The sequence below is a fragment of the Pholcus phalangioides genome, unplaced genomic scaffold (assembly GCF_987345545.1).
Source record: "Pholcus phalangioides strain wild (caught in Gottingen) unplaced genomic scaffold, Ppha-v1.0 ptg000011l_1, whole genome shotgun sequence".
Classification (NCBI taxonomy): Eukaryota; Metazoa; Arthropoda; class Arachnida; order Araneae; family Pholcidae; genus Pholcus; species Pholcus phalangioides.
Window position 1 is genome coordinate 20,128,917 of NW_028301604.1, and position 6,000 is coordinate 20,134,916.

A 6,000-nucleotide genomic window follows, 5' to 3' on the forward strand; every position below is an offset into this window, starting at 1 on the left:
GGTCATGAATTCTTACAATAAAATGTTGGTTTAGTATCAAGTGCTCAGGAATCGGGACAGAAATTCATCAGCAAGTATATAAAACCTCATTTGATGTTAGCTGTGAAACACAATTTATACAGCCTCTTCAGGAGACTTAGAACAGAGATTTTTCAAACACTCCTGTTCATGCGAAAGCCTTGATGATTACGACTCTCTATCATGGAACCCAAACAACATGAGTATTTTGCCAAAATTTTTTATTGGAAACTTCACAGCTTTTGATACTGCAGTACACCAGAAAAGCTGTCACTGAACAGTGGTGAGAAATCTATTCTCGCGCAGAATCAATTTTAATACCAAAAATCATGCCCCTCCACCTATTGGTCTTCCCATCGCTAAAGCCGATAGATACCCACGACCGAACAGCTGAAGATGTTTGGCTTCCACTTCGAAAATTTGTATCAGTGAATATTTCCGCAAATTAACTGCTAAAAAAAGAACTTTCAATGCAAGAAATTAAATAAAAATTAGAGAGGAAAAAAAAGTGTTTAATATTTTTTTTCAAACATGTATGTACACATTGTTATATATAAGTTTTTTCCAATAAACAATTTACAAACAAGTCCACACAGAATAATTTGGAATATTAAAATCCCAATTCACAAGAGCACTCATATGTTTGCTATCAAATAATTACTTAGTTACAATGCAAACCTGTGTCTAGTATTTTATACAGACAAACTCTAAATTTGTAGGGATTTTTCCCCCTCCAACATATGCAATTATTCACAGCATATAAGAAATTCTTTACATTTTCATTTGATTTATTTTCATTATGACTCTACAACTGCCATGTTTTCTCACATTGCAAGGGTACCAGAAACTAACACTTTTTCCTCTAATTAAGACTTTATAATAATTATTGCATACATAGCTCAGCAGTAATCAACACATTAAAGAAGATGACCAGGTGGTGGCCCAAAATTTCAATAAAAGATATTTCACAGGATTTTTAAATATTTTCACATTAGAATTTAAATGAACTTGAAACTATCCAAAAAAACTGCATTAAATTGGCATTTTCATAATTATGCAATCGAAGCTCAAGGGGGAGACCAGAGGCGCCAACATGAAGAAAGCAGGGCATTGTGTATTCATTAATTGGGGAGTTGACATGGAAGAACATGTAAGTCACACAAATCAAATCTTACAGCACCTATCCTAATAGACAGTCAATTATTAGAGCACAATCCAGGGGAGTGCTTTATTGTGCTGTAACATTTTCAACATATGAGAAAGCTGCACTCATGAAACCTGTGTAACATTGGGTAGAGCTCACCCATGATCTCAGCATCGCTGGGTGGGGAAGGGTAAACTTTTTTTTACAAATTTATATATAATTATATGAACAAGGAGAATAAAAATATAATGTAAGTGCAAATTCTTTCATACACAATGTGTATCGTCTCCTACTCGGTTTCACATTTTTATTTCTTAGCTGATATACTAGGAGTTCAAATGGGACAACTCCAAAAGTGTCTTTTCACAAGGTAACAGTTTGCATGGGCATTCTACATACTTTTTGCACCGTTGTTAACATTGACGTAAGATCTGATATTTTTTTGTCCCTCCGTTTCAATCTTTACTGGAGCAGTTTTATTTTGCGCCTCAGTTCAGCTTTGGTGGGACTATCTGACTTCGGCACTTCAGAACTGATCTTTCCTGGAAAATTAGGGCAATCCTCCCTTGACAAAGTGACTGTAGCCAGTTCTGATAATGCTGTAGCAGCTGCTTCAAATTCATTTTGAACATCTGATTCATCAGTGTTCGCCATGTTGTCATGATTGTGAACAGCAGTTTTGAACCTTTTAAAAATCTGCAAAAAAAAAAAATCCTAATTAAAATATTAATTTCATATACAGTAAACCTCTTATAATGGCCACCTCCGAACTACTGCCATATTTTGTTGAAACCAAAGGATTCTGTCTCAGACTTAACATTACAAGTAACCTCCGATCAACTATTTCTGAACGAACACTTGACACAGAGTTGAAAAAATATAATTAGCACAATGAGGAAAATTAAAAAAAAAATTCAAGTTGATTTTCAAGGCAGTTCCCCCCCCCCCACCAAATTATATGAAAAGAACGACTGTGTGTGTATGCTTTCTACTCCTGGGTATAAATGCTAGATAGGTGTTGTAGGCAGTGGAGAGGGGGAAAAAATCTTCACGGATTAGAGGGGGACAACAGAAGACATGCTGTCAACACTAATACACAAGCTGTCCAATTACTAGAAAAGCTTTGTTTATGTGGCACTCCCTACTTCAAGGCATGGTTCAATACAAAAAATGGACCTTGCAAATAGCAAATGAATAGAAATATCCAGGGCATAAATTTTTTGGGAGGGATGTGTTCCTCTTTCACAAGAGCGTCTTCAGCTATCGGACTGAACATAAAAATGCCCTGGAAAGAAGCCTTAATTTATTTTGGATGGTCCTGTTAGTGGCCGCTGTTAGGAGGTTTTACTGTAATTTTTCATTATAGAGTTTGCAAATAAAGTTGTTTCTAATTTTTACGTGAAAAACAGAAGTAGCCAAAGATTTTGAAAATTATATAAATATATATATTTATAACTATATATATAATTATATATATATTTCAATATAAAACCTGTGTACTATGGTGCACAATGGCAATTTGATTGTTCGCTGCATAATTGAATACACTGGTTAATCAAATATTATGTGCCAGAACTATTGATAACCATTTAAGTGGGGCCGATGGTACTTAAAATTTGAAACCACTTACACAAGGAAAAATAACTTAATATCTTACCAGTGGAGGGCGTTTAATAAGTGATCAGTGTCGCTTCTGCAAAGGTTGAGGGCGATGTGGAGAATTGAATATAGTAGGAACAGCATGTTCTTTCAAATAGCATTGAGAAGAGGAGTTATAGCTGTCAGCTGCGAAATTTTCAGCACAAATAGATGTTTTAGCAGGATGTCAAGACTTTCCTTTCACAGCTTCTACCCATTGTTTAAGAACTTCTGGGTTTCAAAGAGGGAAACCTTTATTTAAAAAAAAAAAGTATATTCATTACCAGGCTTCAAGAAAGCAATAGAATCAATCAATCATAGTTCATAATAGTAGCTTAACAATGATAATTGTTTGATAATTATAATACATTAATAATATAATTAGATATTATGAACATAATTATAACACTTTGATGATTATGATACATTTAAGATTTTGCATATTTCGCTTTCATATTTAGCAAAAACTGATGATGTAAATAGTATTAATTGCATTTTACTACTCCTCATTCTCACATTATTTTCCCAAAATTATTTTTACCAGAAATAGAAAAGTTTAGTTTTTTTTTAACTTTTACTTTTACTTAACTTTTTTAATTTTAACTTTTTTTTTAAGTTTTACTTTGTTTCTTTGATATTTACACGGGATAATTTTAGTTCTTTAAGGCATTATCAGTTTTTTCGGACATAAATGCATATGAAGCATATTTCATCAGTATTTCTGTAATAAAAATTCTAACCCCAACAGTAATAAGCAATTTCTACACGATTTCAAAAAATATTTTTGAAGTTTAAAATTCATGCGATATTAATTTGTTATTTCGAATTATGCTCATTAAACAGAAATTGAACGTGAAATGAGAACTACATGCGTTTAATTTTACAATTATAGTATAAAAATTAATGCATCTTTTAACATAAAACCACATGCACTTACTTATGAAACTGAGGTTTATTTCCATCTTCCTTCCATTTCATCATCGGTTGAAGCAATTATAGGCAGAACACAATATCACCATTTGTGTATGTGCAGATGGACAACTATATTAATGAAATAATATGAAAACAACTGAAAAAAACCCTCGAGATGGAAGTTTCCCCTATTGTTTACATGCTTAAATAGCAATGTTTTGCCGTCTCGCTCCGTCACGCCAACTTTTGTATTCCTCCGCGCACGTCTGTGTTATTGTATAAGAAGCCTTCACTCCAGTTTACTTATAGCTCAGTGGTCTCAGTATACCAGAAAAGTGTATATCACATAGGCATAATATCCCCCCCCCCCCATATTTATTTTATCAAATAATCCACATTAAACCTAACTGCAGAGTATATTGAGGAAGGTAACGTTTAGTAAGCCATAACCCCTAGATACTCATGATACAGTAGAGTTGCAATGCATGAGCATATTGATACCTCTACTTGTAAGAAACAGTAAGATTTATTTTTTATGTGTAGTTCATAATTGTTCTGGTCTTGATTCTTTGTTGAAAATTTAAAATTTTGGAAATCCTTATTCTTATAGTGCTTTTAAATTAAATTTTAGAATTGAATTACATTAAATTCAATGCATGTATCATTGTTAACCCTTAAACTACTCAATCATCTATGAGTGATGCAATAGTGTAACAACTAAATTTTCAATAAAAAAATTGACTTTTTGAGAAATTATGCACTGCAATTCACAGAGAATGAGGCAATGATTTTAAAAAAATGAGACTAAAAAACGAAGAATTTCTTTTCACAGAAAGGGGTTAATAAAAAAACTCATTAAAATTCTAATCTAGGCAAGTTATACAGAGTTGTTTGTGCATGAAAAAGTGGCCTGCCTCCAGGCATGAAAACTCATGCAAAACAGTAAAACCTGTCTTGAATGGAATCAAAAGATAGTCTGTTGATTATTGCTTTGTTTTTGCACCTTTATAAAACAAAAATATGTCCAAAACAGAATATTTGACGTTTTCAGTCTTTTGACATTCCATTTCGTACAGGTTTCACTATACTCAGGTAATAAACTTTGCGGTAAATACTGGAATTGTCCTCATTGACACACAGCCACAAACTTTTAAGCATGTGTAAGCAGGTCCAAGTAGCCACAAGTGAAATCTCTTGTTGTGATACCTGTTGATATCCATTAGTTCCTCAATAATGTGAAAAAAATTTACCTTTGCTTGGATGTTGGTGCGAAAAGGCAACACCTCTTGAAAATAAGCTATTCACCCCTTAAAAATGAGATCTTTAAAAAAAAAGATCTTAAGAATTAACACCAGTGAGGCTGGCTGCTTTTTTGTTAGAAGCTATATTTGTTTTTCATTTTATAAATTTTATAAAATTTCAAAATCTGTAAATATTTTGATTTTATTTGATGAAATTAAAAAAAAAATTGAGTACTCAAAACGATATGATAAAGATAGGAAATACAGTGAAACCTGCCTTGAACAAAGTCAAATACTGTATTCCCCCACATTAGCCAGCATACTATAAAAATCAGAGGACAATAGCATCTGGAATATTGGTGTCTGTCTGCTCCATTCCTGGCACGCTTTGCTCTTCAAAGGATAAAAAAATCAATATTAATTTATTTAAATACTGAATAAATAAGTGAATAAGAAAATGATTGAAGGCAAATGTGTCTTGCCCAGGAATTTGATAACAGTAATGAAAATTCAGTACAATTGATTATCTGAAACAATTGGTGACTGGGGGTTCTCAGATACCTGATTTTTTGGATAACCAATCAATCACGGAAAAAAATAGTACCAGTGTCATGGGAGTAATACGAAACAAAGAAACAGTGATATTAAACACAAAACTGTGTATATTTCGTATCACACGTCTGACAAATAACAGAACTGACTAGCCTAGTTGACAAATTGAAAATATCCATTAAATTAGGCCTACAGTTTAGGAAAAAAGTCCAAAAATTTTGGGCGCGGTAGCCCAGGTCGATAAGATACTCGCCTGAAGTACTGAAGGATGTTTAGAGGTGTCGCGAGTTCGATACCTGGTTCGTCCTTGTCAGAAAACTTTCCTGACACAGGGGTACAACAGAAACGGCGACATGACAGCAGAAAAGTTGCTACTGCAGGGAGTCCCCCATCAAGGGGTTAGCGCACCAACCTCTCGATGAGTATAAAAACCATTCGGAATCAGCAATAAATTGTAGGTCCCAGTCTAATTAGCCCTCGTGTGCAGAAAATAGC

General features: G+C 33.5%; 1 long non-coding RNA gene across 1 annotated transcript; it reads right to left on the reverse strand.

Moving 5' to 3' along the window:
- Window positions 1–509: 509 nt before the first annotated feature.
- Window positions 510–3,156, reverse strand: LOC149080195 (uncharacterized). Its single transcript, XR_016193546.1, has 2 exons — window positions 2,820–3,156; window positions 510–1,858 (listed from the first exon to the last, which is right to left on the reverse strand). It is a non-coding gene; the product is annotated as an uncharacterized LOC149080195 (long non-coding RNA).
- Between the last annotated feature and the right edge of the window lie 2,844 nt (window positions 3,157–6,000).